The sequence below is a fragment of the Bombina bombina genome, chromosome 5, assembly GCF_027579735.1.
Source record: "Bombina bombina isolate aBomBom1 chromosome 5, aBomBom1.pri, whole genome shotgun sequence".
In the NCBI taxonomy this organism is placed as follows: Eukaryota; Metazoa; Chordata; class Amphibia; order Anura; family Bombinatoridae; genus Bombina; species Bombina bombina.
Window position 1 is genome coordinate 1,099,503,638 of NC_069503.1, and position 16,023 is coordinate 1,099,519,660.

Sequence of the window (16,023 nt, forward strand, 5' to 3'; positions counted from 1 at the left end):
TACCAGCAGCACTAACACTTGCACTATCACCTCAGAGACTAGGCAGGGTGCACAATCCTTTCAATACAGCGATTTCCCAACGCTGAAATAACGAACAACTTAGCCACTTTGATGGAAAGGATTGCAAGCTGCACAAAAGATGGATGATTAAAAAATGACAATTTATTGGTTACAATTTAAAAATGTTAAGCACACATCACAGTGGTTCACCCAAGCACACAGGAGAGGCTGCGCTCCGACGCGTTTCCTGCTACAAAAAGCACTTCATCAGGGATAGCAGCTGATTCCCTGTACTGCCATTTATACCGGTAAATGTGATTTAACTCTTTCGGCACTATTACACATTTTTATATATCACAGAAACATGTGATATGTTATGAATAGATGAATATCAATTTAATATTAGTGTCAGAAGGGCCTCATTAATACCGGACTAAATGAAGAAAAAAAGAAGGGAAGGAGAAAAAGATTTAGAAATAATAATAAAAAACAGAGCCAAGAAAAAGGCAGAGTCACTTTCAGTGAAAGCAGTGTAAGCACAGAAGGCTCCCTAAGTATGGTTGGAGACCAATCAACTGCTTCAGAGTCAGAACAGGGAACAATCCAGGATGGATCTAATATAATGGATAATGATGAAGTAACAACTACGATCCAACAACAAAGCAAGGGGCTGGGAGCAAGACCTAAGGAGAATATAAAGCGAAAATCCTTTTCTGAATTGGTAAAACAGGACTCTTCTACATTGGTGGGTAAAAATACAGGAGCAGACCCAAGTACATCTACACCAAGATACCCAAGCAGAGCCAACAGAGGGTCAAAAAACGGGAAGAACCAGAGGGGAAGAATGTGATTAATCTTTCAAGTACACCTCTGACAGATGAACAACAAAAAGTCTTAGCGAAAGGACTTGGGTTTGCGCCCACCAATGACTTTGATTTGTTTGATGCTCTCCTGGATTTAAACAAATTCATGAGAAAAGTAACTTTAAAGAAACACTTTTCTGAAATAAATATTAGTGAGCAGGCTCCCCTGCCAGACAATGATGTAGTAAATTTGTGTAGTGGTAACATCTTATCCAGTGATATTGAATACATGAATTTTGGAGAATTATGTGATCTAACTAGTCTAGCTACATTACATAAAGAGAGTACTAGATGTGGAGAAATACAACATATAATTCCTAAGAGTAACATCAGATACACTAACAAATATTTCTACCCTTCACAGTCTAGAGGTGATAATATAGAATTGTTCCATACAATTGTTGAACAGGAACTAACTAAACTCTATGACTGTGAAAGAGAGAAACATCAAAATACAAGAAGGACTAATAATCTATCAGGAACAGAGTGGAGGGCACTACAAGATTTAAAATTAAACAAAAACTTGGTCATTACCAATTCAGACAAGGGTGGGTCAATAGTAGTCCAAGATAGGATCTCCTATGAAATAGAGGCCCTAAATCAATTAAATGATAATGACACCTACAAACTACTCACGTACAATCCCACCATAAAATTTGTTAAAGAATTAGAGACTATTCTAGAGGAGGGGACCAGATTAGGTATTCTAAATGAAAAAACTGCAGAGGCATTGTTAGTAAAATTTCCTGTTATCTCTACCTTTAAACACTTACCAAAAATCCATAAGAATCCCTCTAAGCCACCAGGCAGACCCATCATTTCCACAATTGGTACACTAGGTGAAAAATTAGGGGCATGGGTAGATGAGTTTCTGCAGCCCATTGTAACAAACATGCCAGGCTATTTACGCGACACAAAACATTTACTCAGAAAATTAGAAGGCCTAAAACTAAATGATTCATGTCTTTTTCTCACCATAGACGTGGTTTCATTGTATTCCTGTATTCCACATAGACAAGGCTTATTAGCCTTGGAAGAAACATTAAAGTTTTATACAAACTACGATATCATTTTCATTAGCTATCTGGTCGATGTTGTTGGCTATCTATTAACCCATAATTATTTTGTTTTTGAAGGTAAAATGTACTTACAGCATAGGGGTACAGCTATGGGGGCGAAATTCGCCCCCTCATACGCTAACATATATCTTAGTTACTTTGAATTGTTCAAGATTTTTGGTGACCTTAATAACTTTAAGGACAACATAAAATTCTATACTAGATTTATCGATGACGTGTTGATAGTCTGGGAAGGGGATGTGTCACTTATTGATCAATTTGTGGAAACATTAAACGATAATAGCATGAATCTCAAATTTACCTATAGTTGGAGTAAAGAAAGCATTAGCTTTCTTGATCTAACGATTAAAATAGAGGAAGAGGGTCAAACAGTAGCTATGGAGGCATACAGAAAGAAAATAGCCGGAAACACCATCCTAAGAGCTGAGTCTAACCATCCTAAACATTTAAAAATGGCCATCCCTAAAGGCCAATTCATGAGGTTACGCAGGAATTGTAGCGATATTAGAGACTATGACAAACATGCAAACCTTCTAAAAACACGTCTAGTGAAGAGAGGATACAACAAGAATCTCTTAATTACCACACAGGAGAATGTAAGACAAATGGATAGGAATGAATTACTCCAGGACAAACATAAATCTAGAACTAAGAACTCAGAGGAGACTATTGTATTCTCTACACAATATAGCCAACAATATAACAAAATATGTAACATAGTCAAAAGATATCTTCCCATTTTGGAGAAAGAACCTACACTAACTAATATTTCAACTAATGGGGTCAGATTTGTCTCTAGGCGGGCTAAGACGTTGAGTCAATATGTAAATAGGAACTTTTCAGAATCAGGTATACTATCTATGCCTAGGACAGAAAGTTGGCTGAAACCTGAGAATGGAACCTTTAAGTGTGGAGTCAAACCTTGCAAGTCTTGTCAATATGTGAAACCAGGCGAATTTTTTGTGTCTCACACTACTAAATGTGAATTCAGAATTTACAGACATTTTACTTGCCAGTCTGACTATGTGGTCTACTTGATCTCCTGCAAATTGTGTGGCTGTCAGTACACAGGAAGAACTATAAGACCCATAAAGGATCGTATACGAGAACATCTCCTGTCATTGGAAGCTTTAGACCCTAAAACACCGGTAGCCAGGCATTTTGCGAGACATCGAGTAGGCCATTCATATACTAAAGCTATGCTTGCACAAATTCTGTCATATTTTCAATTCCAAGTAATAGATAGGATTCCCAAACTTAATACAGGAGGGGATAGGCTAGCTAAATTAAATAAAAAAGAAGCCTTCTGGATCTTTAAATTGGAAACTGGCGACCCCAAAGGAATGAATAAAATTTGGGACCTTAAACTATACACAGGTATATAGATATAATTATGTCGAACCAGGAATTCAATAACTACCCTTTAATTTAGTACTAAATAATCTTATATGTAACTAGTGGGGTATACAGAACTTTACAGTTAATATATATAGGAAGCCAATATATGAATATATATGTATAACAAGTCACATAAATACTTTGTTATTTTGTTATATTTGCATTAAGTATGACAAAATAATAAGAATAATAAATATTAAAAATTCAAATGCAAATAATATCATACCGCATCTAGGTTGCTGAATCTCTTTCTCAGGGTATATATAAATATTCATCTCCTTTATATCTACTAAATAAGTTTACCCTGAATGTGTATTATGCCATCTTTTCTCTTTATTTAGCATCTAGAATAGTACAACATTGTTTTTATACTTTATTCTTTTTGTTATTTCTATTACCTATGTTCTTAAATTGAGTATAAATATATGCCATTTAGTCCGGTATTAATGAGGCCCTTCTGACACTAATATTAAATTGATATTCATCTATTCATAACATATCACATGTTTCTGTGATATATAAAAATGTGTAATAGTGCCGAAAGAGTTAAATCACATTTACCGGTATAAATGGCAGTACAGGGAATCAGCTGCTATCCCTGATGAAGTGCTTTTTGTAGCAGGAAACGCGTCGGAGAGCAGCCTCTCCTGTGTGCTTGGGTGAACCACTGTGATGTGTGCTTAACATTTTTAAATTGTAACCAATAAATTGTCATTTTTTAATCATCCATCTTTTGTGCAGCTTGCAATCCTTTCCATCAAAGTGGCTAAGTAAAAAAAAATATATACATGTCAAGGGATATTCAGGTATTCCTGACAGATATCAGGGTTCCAATGTAACTAGCGCTAATTTTGAAAAAAAGTGGTTTGGAAATAGCAAAGTGCTACTTGTATTTATTGCCCCATAAATTGCAAAAAAAGCAAAGAACATGTAAACATTGGGTATTTCTAAACTCAGGACAAAATTTAGAAACTATTTAGCATGGGTGTTTCTTGGTGATTGTAGATGTGTAACATATTTTGGGGGTCAAAGTTAGAAAAAGTGTGTTTTTTTCCATTTTTTCCTCATATTTTATTATTTTTTTTTTAGTAAATTATAAGACATGATGAAAATAATGGTATCTTTAGAAAGTCCATTTAATGGCGAGAAAAACGGTATATAATATGTGTGGGTACAGTAAATGAGTAAGAGGGAAATTACAGCTAAACACAAACACTGCAGAAATGTAAAAATAGCCATTGTCATTAAGGGTAAGAAAATTGAAAAATGGTCCGGTCATTAAGGGGTTAATTTAGAATAGGGTAGGGCATTTTTTTATTTTGGGGGGGTTTGTTATTTTATTAGGGGGCTTAGATTAGGTGTAAGTAGCTTAAAATTGTTGTAATATTTTTAACATGTTTGTAACTTATTTTTTTATTTTTTGTAACTTAGCTTTTTTTATTTTTTGTACTTTAGTTAGTTTATGTAATTGTATTTAATTGTAGTTATTTGTAGGTAGTTTATTTAATTAATTTAATGATAGTGTAGTATAAGGTTTAATTGTAACTTAAGTTAGGATTTATTTTACAGGTAATTTTGTATTTCTTTTAGCTAGGTAGTTATTAAATAGTTAATAACTATTTAATAACTATTCTAACTAGCTAAAATAAATACAAAGTTACCTGTAAAATAAATATAAATCCTAAGATAGCTATAATATAATTATTAATTATATTGTAGCTATCTTAGGGTTTATTTTACAGGTAAGTATTTATTTTTAAATAGGAATAATTTATTAAAGTATAGTGTAGTGTTAGGTGTAATTGTAACTTAGGTTAGGATTTATTTAACAGGTACATTTCTCTTTATTTTAGCTAGGTAAGCTATTAAATAGTTAATAACTATTTAATAGCTATTGTACCTGGTTAAAATAAATTGAAAGTTGCCTGTAAAATACAAATAAATCCTAAGATAGCTAGAATATAATTATTATTTATATTGTAGCTATATTAGGGTTTATTTTAAAGGTAAGTATTTAGTTTTAAATAGGATTCATTTAGTTAATTAGAGTTAATTTATTTATATTTATTTAATTAATATTTAAGTTAGGGGGCGTTAGGGTTAGGGTTAGACTTAGGTTTAGGGGTTAATAATTTTATTACAGTGGCGGCGGCGTAGTGGGGGGCAGGATAGGGGTTAATAAATTTATTATAGGTGGCGACGGTGTAGGGGGGGCAGATTAGGGGTTAATAAATTTATTATAGGTGGCGACGGTGTAGGGGGGGCAGGATAGGGGTTAATACATTTAATATAGGTTGTGGCGGGTTCAGGGAGCAGCGGTTTAGGGGTTAATACATTTATTATAGTTGCGGTGGGCTCCGGGAACGGCGGTTTAGGGGTTCATATGTATAGAGTAGCTTGCGGTGGGCTCCGGGAGCGGCGGTTTAGGGGTTAATACATATATTATAGTTGCGGCGCGGACCGGGAGCGGCGGTTTAGTGGTTAACATATTTATTATAGCTTGCGGTGGGCTCCGGGAGCGGCGGTTTAGGGGGTAATACATTTATTTAGTTGCGGCGGTGTAGGGGGGACAGATTAGTGGTGTTTAGACTCGGGGTACATGTTAGGGTGTTAGGTGTAGATAGCTCCCATAGAAATCAATGGGATGTCTGTCAGCAGCGAACTTGTACTTTCGCTATGGTCAGACTCCCATTGATTCCTATGGGATCCGCCGCCTCCAGGGGTGGCGGATTGAAAACCAGGTACGCTGGGCCGTAAAAGTGCCGAGCGTACCTGCTAGTTTTTTGATAACTAGCAAAAGTAGTGAGAATGTGCCGCACTTGTGGGCGGAACATCTGGAGTGACGTAAGAATCGATCTGTGTCGGACTGAGTCCGGCGGATCGATGCTTACGTCACAAAATTCTACTTTTGCCGGTCTCGAGCCTTTGATAACTAAGGCGTATCAGCCTCGCCACAAATACGCTGCGGAATTCCAGCGTATTTGAGGTTGACGGCTTGATAACTAGGCCCCTTAATGTGAGCAGCTTAATGTAAAAAGAGCTTAATGTACCAAAATTCACCTAAACATCAATCAATTGCCTTGAAACTTGGCACAAACTCAGTTTGTCACTTTCCAAGCCTATCCTAGAAGTTTCATGGTATTTGGTTCGCCACAAGGCAAATGAGTGACATTAAGCTTGTTTTTTGGGGAGCTTAATGTGGCTTAACGTACAAAATTGAACTTAGATCTTAACCAATTTCCCCCAAACTCCTCACAATACATTAATCTATCTATTCAAACATATTCTGAAAATTTCAGGAAATTTGATAAAACATACAAAACGTTATTCACATTTAACAATTTTTTTACAATCCTAAAACATTTAATGTTAGCAGCTTAATGTAAAAAGAGCTTAATCTACCAAAATTCACCACAACTTCAATCAATTGCCTTGAAACTTGGCACAAACTCAGTTTAATACAAAACAATTACTCACATCAAATCACATATAGTACAACACACAGAAAGATTTTACCTTTGTAGCAATTGAAGTCCAGTTACTAGGAGGCATACATCAAGCTGGAACCGGGAAACGTACCCTTGGAGCTTGGTTTTCACAGTGTACTAGCCACTGCTAAGTGCTAGCCAGCTTTCACGCACTGGTCACAGCACAGTGCTACACCATCTGGTAAGCATATTACTTACTTTCATCTGTACCTGCATTTCCAGACGGTATCATGCTATTGTGGCGCCCTCCCTCTACCCTTTGTATATCGATGACTGTTAGTTAACAACAGTCCGATGCTCATCGCACCATAATTGACGCACGTGTTTTTGATGTGTTTTTTTATAAATAAGAGCATTGTATTTGGATCCGAGGCAGCAATGTCTGGCGAGCATATTGACGCCTGCGAACGCACCGAGATTGACGCTTTGATAAATAAGCCCCCATATGTTTTACGATTGTAAAAACCTGTTAAATGTAAATAACTTTTGGTATGTTTTGTCAAATGTCCTGAAAAGTTTAGAATATGTTTGAATAGATAGATTAATTAATGTATTGTGGGACGTTTGGGGGAAATTGGTTAACATCTAAGTTAAATTTTGTACGTTAAGCCACATTAAGCTCCCCAAAAAGCAAGCTTAATGTCACTCATTTGCCTTTTGGGACACCAAAATCCATGAAACTTCTAGGATAGGTTTGGAAAGTGAAAAACTGAGTTTGTGCCAAGTTTCAAGGCAATTGATTGAAGTTTTGGTGAATTTTGGTAGATTAAGCTCTTTTTACATTAAGCTGCTCACATTAAATGTTTTAGGATTGTAAAAAAATAGTTAAATGTGAATAACTTTTGGTATATTTTATCAAATGTTCTGAAATGTTCAGAATATGTTTGAATCGATAGATTAATGTATTGTGGTAAGTTTGGTGGAAATTGGTTAACATCTAAGTTCAGTTTTGTATGTTAAGCCACATTAAGCTCCCCAAAAAAACAAGCTTAATGTCACTCATTTCCCTTGTGGAATTCCAAAATCCATGAAACTTCTAGGATAGGCTTGGATAGTGAAAATCTTGGGTTGTGCAAATTTATGCAGCAATTGATTAACATTTGGCCACTTTTTTACTCATTAAGCCACATTAAGCTCCCCAAAAAACAAGCTTAATGTCACTCATTTGCCTTGTGGGAAACCAAATCCCATGAAACTTCTAGCATGGGTTTGGAAAGTGACAAACTGAGTTTGTGCCAAGTTTCAAGGCAATTGATTGATGTTTAGGTGAATTTTGGTACATTAAGCTCTTTTTACATTAAGCTGCTCACATTAAATGTTTTAGGATTGTAAAAAAATTGTTAAATGTGAATAACTTTTGGTATGTTTTATCAAATGTTCTGAAATTTTCAGAATATGTTTGAATCGATAGATTAATGTATTGTGGTAAGTTTGGTGGAAATTGGTTAACATCTAAATTCAATTTTGTATGTTAAGCCACATTAAGCTCCCCAAAAAACAAGCTTAATGTCACTCATTTCCCTTGTGGAATTCCAAAATCCATGAAACTTCTAGGATAGGCTTGGATAGTGAAAATCTTAAATTGTGCAAAATTATGCTGCAATTGATTAACATTTGGCCACTTTTTTACTCATTAAGCCACATTAAGCTCCCCAAAAAACAAGCTTAATGTCACTCATTTGCCTTGTGGGACACCAAAATCCATGAAACTTCTAGGATAGGTTTGGAAAGTGAAAAACTGAGTTTGTGCCAAGTTTCAAGGCAATTGATTGAAGTTTTGGTGAATTTTGGTACATTAAGCTCTTTTTACATTAAGCTGCTCACATTAAATGTTTTAGGATTGTAAAAAAATTGTTAAATGCGAATAACTTTTGGTATGTTTTATCAAATTTCCTGAAAATTTCAGAATATGTTTGAATAGATAGATTAATATATTGTGAGAAGTTTGGGGAAAATTGATTAAGATCTAAGTTCAATTTTGTACGTTAAGCCAGATTAAGCTCCCCAAAAAACAAGCTTAATGTCACTCATTTGCCTTGTGGTAAACCAAATACCATGAAACTTCTAGGATAGGTTTGGAAAGTGACAAACTGAGTTTGTGCCAAGTTTCAAGGCAATTGATCGATGTTTAGGTGAATTTTGGTACATTAAGCTATTTTTACATTAAGCTGCTCACATTAAATGTTTTAGGATTGTAAAAAATTTGTTAAATGTGAATAACTTTTGGTATGTTTTATCAAATGTTCTGACATTTTCAGAATATGTTTGAATCCATAGATTAATGTATTGTGGTAAGTTTGGTGGAAATTGGTTAACATCTAAGTTCAATTTTGTACGTTAAGCCACATTAAGCTCCCCAAAAAACAAGCTTAATGTCACTCATTTCCCTTGTGGAATTCCAAAATCCATGAAACTTCTATGATAGGCTTGGATAGGGAAAATCTTGGGTTGTGCAAAATTATGCAGCAATTGATTAACATTTGGCCACTTTTTTACTCATTAAGCCACATTAAGCTCCCCAAAAAACAAGCTTAATGTCACTCATTTGCCTTGTGGGACACCACAATCCATGAAATTTCTGGGATAGGTTTGGAAAGTGAAAAACTGAGTTTGTGCCAAGTTTCAAGGCTATTGATTGAAGTTTTGGTGAATTTTGGTACATTAAGCTCTTTTTACATTAAGCTGCTCACATTAAATGTTTTAGGATTGTAAAAAAATTGTTAAATGCGAATAACTTTTGGTATGTTTTATCAAATTTCCTGAAAATTTCAGAATATGTTTGAATAGATAGATTAATGTATTGTGAGAAGTGTGGGCAAAATTGGTTAAGATCTAAGTTCAATTTTGTACGTTAAGCCACATTAAGCTCCCCAAAAAACAAGCTTAATGTCACTCATTTGCCTTGTGGGAATCCAAATACCATGAAACTTCTAGGATAGGTTTGGAAAGTGACAAACTGAGTTTGTGCCAAGTTTCAAGGCAATTGATCGATGTTTAGGTGAATTTTGGTACATTAAGCTCTTTTTACATTAAGCTGCTCACATTAAATGTTTTAGGATTGTAAAAAAATAGTTAAATGTGAATAACTTTTGGTATGTTTTATCAAATGTTCTGAAATTTTCAGAATATGTTTGAATCCATAGATTAATGTATTGTGGTAAGTTTGGTGGAAATTGGTTAACATCTAAGTTCAATTTTGTACGTTAAGCCACATTAAGCTCCCCAAAAAACAAGTTTAATGTCACTCATTTCCCTTGTGGAATTCCAAAATCCATGAAACTTCTATGATAGGCTTGGATAGTGAAAATCTTGGGTTGTGCAAAATTATGCAGCAATTGATTAACATTTGGCCACTTTGCTACTCATTAAGCCACATTAAGCTCCCCAAAAAACAAGCTTAATGTCACTCATTTGCCTTGTGGGAAACCAAATACCATGAAACTTCTAGGATGGGTTTGGAAAGTGACAAACTGAGTTTGTGCCAAGTTTCAAGGCAATTGATTGATGTTTAGGTGAATTTTGGTACATTAAGCTCTTTTTACATTAAGCTGCTCACATTAAATGTTTTAGGATTGTAAAAAAATTGTTAAATGTGAATAACTTTTGGTATGTTTTATCAAATGTTCTGAAATTTTCAGAATATGTTTGAATCGATAGATTAATGTATTGTGGTAAGCTTGGTGGAAATTGGTTAACATCTAAGTTCAATTTTGTATGTTAAGCCACATTAAGCTCCCCAAAAAACAAGCTTAATGTCACTCATTTCCCTTGTGGAATTCCAAAATCCATGAAACTTCTAGGATAGGCTTGGATAGTGAAAATCTTGGGTTGTGCAAAATTATGCAGCAATTGATTAACATTTGGCCACTTTTTTACTCATTAAGCCACATTAAGCTCCCCAAAAAACAAGCTTAATGTCACTCATTTGCCTTGTGGGACACCAAAATCCATGAAACTTCTAGGATAGGTTTGGAAAGTGAAAAACGAGTTTGTGCCAAGTTTCAAGGCAATTGATTGAAGTTTTGGTGAATTTTGGTACATTAAGCTCTTTTTACATTAAAGGGACAGTTCACCCAAAAACTTTCTCCCCTTTAAATTATTCCCAATGATCCTTTTTACCTGCTAGAGTGTATTAAATTGGATGCAAGTAGCTCCTTTACTCATATTTCAGCATTTGAAATAGCTGATTTAGCTTGTGGTTTCCCAACCTATACTGAAAGTTTTGATACTGGCGTATACGCTATTGACAAGCCTAAGTAAACACAGCCAGCAGAATAGATTACACCCTCAGTGGGGGGCATGATAGTTAAGTAATAAAATGATAATTTTCCATTGTTCTCTCTATGTATTGAGCTTTGGTGTTCCAGACAAATATAAGATAAGGAAGCAAGTCTGTATACATAAAAGTGATAACATAATGAGATCTGATATTACCTGAAGCTCAACCCATTGTAATAGGCTGTGGTTTTAAAGCACAAAACCAGCTACTTCAGATACACAAATAAACCCGAAAATGCAATTTCTCAAATATTTTATACTCTGCAGTTGGTATAACAAGTCATTTAAAATACATTTATGGAAAAACAATTTTACAGTGTACTGTCCCTTTAAGCTGCTCACATTAAATGTTTTTGGATTGTAAAAAAATTGTTAAATGCGAATAACTTTTGGTATGTTTTATCAAATTTCCTGAAATTTTCAGAATATGTTTGAATAGATATATTAATATATTGTGAGAAGTTTGGGGGAAATTGATTAAGATCTAAGTTCAATTTTGTACGTTAAGCCAGATTAAGCTCCCCAAAAAACAAGCTTAATGGCACTCATTTGCCTTGTGGTAAACCAAATACCATGAAACTTCTAGGATAGGTTTGGAAAGTGACAAACTGAGTTTGTGCCAAGTTTCAAGGCAATTGATCGATGTTTAGGTGAATTTTGGTACATTAAGCTCTTTTTACATTAAGCTGCTAACATTAAATGTTTTAGGATTGTAAAAAAATTGTTAAATGTGAATAACTTTTGGTATGTTTTATCAAATGTTCTGACATTTTCAGAATATGTTTGAATAGATAGATTAATGTATTGTGAGAAGTGTGGGCAAAATTGGTTAAGATCTAAGTTCAATTTTGTACGTTAAGCCACATTAAGCTCCCCAAAAAACAAGCTTAATGTCACTCATTTGCCTTGTGGGAATCCAAATACCATGAAACTTCTAGGATAGGTTTGGAAAGTGACAAACTGAGTTTGTGCCAAGTTTCAAGGCAATTGATCGATGTTTAGGTGAATTTTGGTACATTAAGCTCTTTTTACATTAAGCTGCTCACATTAAATGTTTTAGGATTGTAAAAAAATAGTTAAATGTGAATAACTTTTGGTATGTTTTATCAAATGTTCTGAAATTTTCAGAATATGTTTGAATCCATAGATTAATGTATTGTGGTAAGTTTGGTGGAAATTGGTTAACATCTAAGTTCAATTTTGTACGTTAAGCCACATTAAGCTCCCCAAAAAACAAGTTTAATGTCACTCATTTCCCTTGTGGAATTCCAAAATCCATGAAACTTCTAGGATAGGCTTGGATAGTGAAAATCTTGGGTTGTGCAAAATTATGCAGCAATTGATTAACATTTGGCCACTTTGTTACTCATTAAGCCACATTAAGCTCCCCAAAAAACAAGCTTAATGTCACTCATTTGCCTTGTGGGAAACCAAATACCATGAAACTTCTAGGATGGGTTTGGAAAGTGACAAACTGAGTTTGTGCCAAGTTTCAAGGCAATTGATTGATGTTTAGGTGAATTTTGGTACATTAAGCTCTATTTACATTAAGCTGCTAACATTAAATGTTTTAGGATTGTAAAAAAATTGTTAAATGTGAATAACTTTTGGTATGTTTTATCAAATGTTCTGACATTTTCAGAATATGTTTGAATCCATAGATTAATGTATTGTGGTAAGTTTGGTGGAAATTGGTTAACATCTAAGTTCAATTTTGTACGTTAAGCCACATTAAGCTCCCCAAAAAACAAGTTTAATGTCACTCATTTCCCTTGTGGAATTCCAAAATCCATGAAACTTCTATGATAGGCTTGGATAGTGAAAATCTTGGGTTGTGCAAAATTATGCAGCAATTGATTAACATTTGGCCACTTTTTTACTCATTAAGCCACATTAAGCTCCCCAAAAAACAAGCTTAATGTCACTCATTTGCCTTGTGGGACACCAAAATCCATGACATTTCTAGGATAGGTTTGGAAAGTGAAAAACTGAGTTTGTGCCAAGTTTCAAGGCTATTGATTGAAGTTTTGGTGAATTTTGGTACATTAAGCTCTTTTTACATTAAGCTGCTCACATTAAATGTTTTAGGATTGTAAAAAAATTGTTAAATGCGAATAACTTTTGGTATGTTTTATCAAATTTCCTGAAATTTTCAGAATATGTTTGAATAGATACATTAATGTATTGTGAGAAGTTTGGGCAAAATTGGTTAAGATCTAAGTTCAATTTTGTACGTTAAGCCACATTAAGCTCCCCAAAAAACAAGCTTAATGTCACTCATTTGCCTTGTGGGAAACCAAATACCATGAAACTTCTAGGATAGGTTTGGAAAGTGACAAACTGAGTTTGTGCCAAGTTTCAAGGCAATTGATCGATGTTTAGGTTAATTTTGGTACATTAAGCTCTTTTTACATTAAGCTGCTCACATTAAATGTTTTAGGATTGTAAAAAAATAGTTAAATGTGAATAACTTTTGGTATGTTTTATCAAATGTTCTGAAATTTTCAGAATATGTTTGAATCCATAGATTAATGTATTGTGGTAAGTTTGGTGGAAATTGGTTAAGATCTAAGTTCAATTTTGTACGTTAAGCCACATTAAGCTCCCCAAAAAACAAGCTTAATGTCACTCATTTGCCTTGTGGAAAACCAAAATCCATGAAACTTCTAGGATAGGCTTGGATAGTGGAAATCTTGGGTTGTGCAAAATTATGCAGCAATTGAAAAACATTTGGCCACTTTTTTACTCATTAAGCTACATTAAGCCATTTTCACATTAAATGTTTTAGGATGTCCCCCATTAGAACCTACTTGGTTTTTGTAGATACATGATTTGATAACTCATTGTAAATGAGCACATCTGGCAAACCAATGACATGAGGAGTATATGAGTAGCAACCAATCAGCAGCTAGTTTCCAGTAGTACATTGCTCTTGAGCCTATATAGGTATGCTTTTCAACAAAGGAAACCAAAATAATGAAATTAGTTTGATAATATAATTAAATTGAAAACTCTTTTAAAATTAAACCATGAAAGAATAATTCTGTCTTTCATATCCCTCTTACAAAGAAAAATATATCACAAGAAGACTATAGTAGTTGAAAGTTAATCCTTTCAAATATTAAAGGGGTATTACAGTCAATTGTTATGACATAAGAAAGACAGCATTTTAGTATGTATTAAGGCTTTTTTAATGGATGTTTTTGTGTTTTTTTTTATTGTTCTTTTGCTCGATGGGACCATTACTGTTAAATATTAGACACTGGCCCTGACTGGCTATAGGGCATACAAGGCAAATGTCCAGTGGGCTGGGCTCTTATTTGGGCCTTGCTGCTATATAGAAGCCCCACCATCTCTTAATATGGGTAACAATAGGAAAGCTGTTACAGTCGGACAGTTCTGTTAAGCAGAGAGTACATTTTCTGTCTGACTGTTAAGCATTAGTGCTGGAGGACTAGAGATCTGGTCTATTATAACTAACTGGCTGACAAATTCTAGGCCTATTTTTGGTCCCAGTTTAGTCCTGATTAGACAAAAGGAAGGTTTCTTCTCATCCACTAAGCTGCTATAGTGGCTGAGAAGAAACAGGTTTACCTCAACTTTGTTTCCCTCAAAAAGTGTTTATTGCGGTATCGATTACAGAATAGTTCAACAATAAACTGTTTGCAATAATTTGACATGGACAAGGCCTACGTAGGTATTAGAAACCCAAAGATATGTTAGACCCATAAAGAAGTGTTCAAAGAACATATACAATAACAACATAATATCTCTTTTATACTTTTAGAATAAAACAAGTGAGTAAGCCATAGTTACACAGTTCCTCTCTTATAGCTGGCAACTGTGACTATTGGTGGGATTCAGTTTATCAATGTTATTTAAGGTAACTGTTAAAGCTGGATGTAGTTCCAGTTACTTTAATCATAGTCATGTTGGAAGAGAAATATATATATATATAAAAAACAGTATCTTTGCTGTATACATAGGGCACACATGAGAGCTGAACCTGAAACAAACTTATGCAGACAGAGGATATTCAGCATTTGCTGTGAAACATGGAAGTTCATGGAAAACTAGGATTACACAAAGCTGGACTGTCTCTCAAAGTGTCACAGGAAGAAAACAAGCTGTGTTGTTAGTCTCCACTAGTAGACATGTAGCAGAGTATCATTGTTGATGTTGGGAGGGAGATGCAGTGGCATTTCTTACAGCAAAATCCAAAGGCCACTTCTCTCTGCTTATCCTCCTTGACCTGTCTGCAGCCTTTGACACTGTTGACCACCCTCTTCTGCTCCAAACCCTCCAATCCTTCGGCATCTGTGACACAGCTCTCTCGTGGTTCTCTTCCTATCTTACTAACTGTACATTTAGTGTAGCCTTCTCCAGAGCATCCTCTGCCCCGTTACCACTTTCTGTTGGGGTACATCAAGGCTCTGTCCTCAGTCCCCTTCTCTTTTCAATCTACACGTCGTCACTAGGTTCCTTAATAAAGTCCCATGGGTTTCAATACCATTTGTATGCCTATGACACCCAAATCTACCTCTCTGCACCAGACCTACCTCCTTCCTTACTAACCCGTGTCACTAACTGTCTTTCTCAAATCTCATCTTGGATGTTCTCTCACTACCTTAAGCTAAATCTCTCCAAAACTGAACTCCTTATTTTTCCCCCTTCTTCCAATGTCTCCATCCCCAAAATTTCTATAACTGTTGATAACTCCATCATTACCCCTACCCCGCACGCCCGATGTCTTGGGGTCACACTTGACTCAGATCTTTCCTTCACTCCTCACATTCAGTCCTTGGCTAAAGCCTGCCGCTTCCACCTTAAAAACATTGCTAAAATTAGACATTTCCTTACACAAGATACAACCAAGATTTTAATCTACTCTCTCATCCTTTCCCACCTCGACTACTG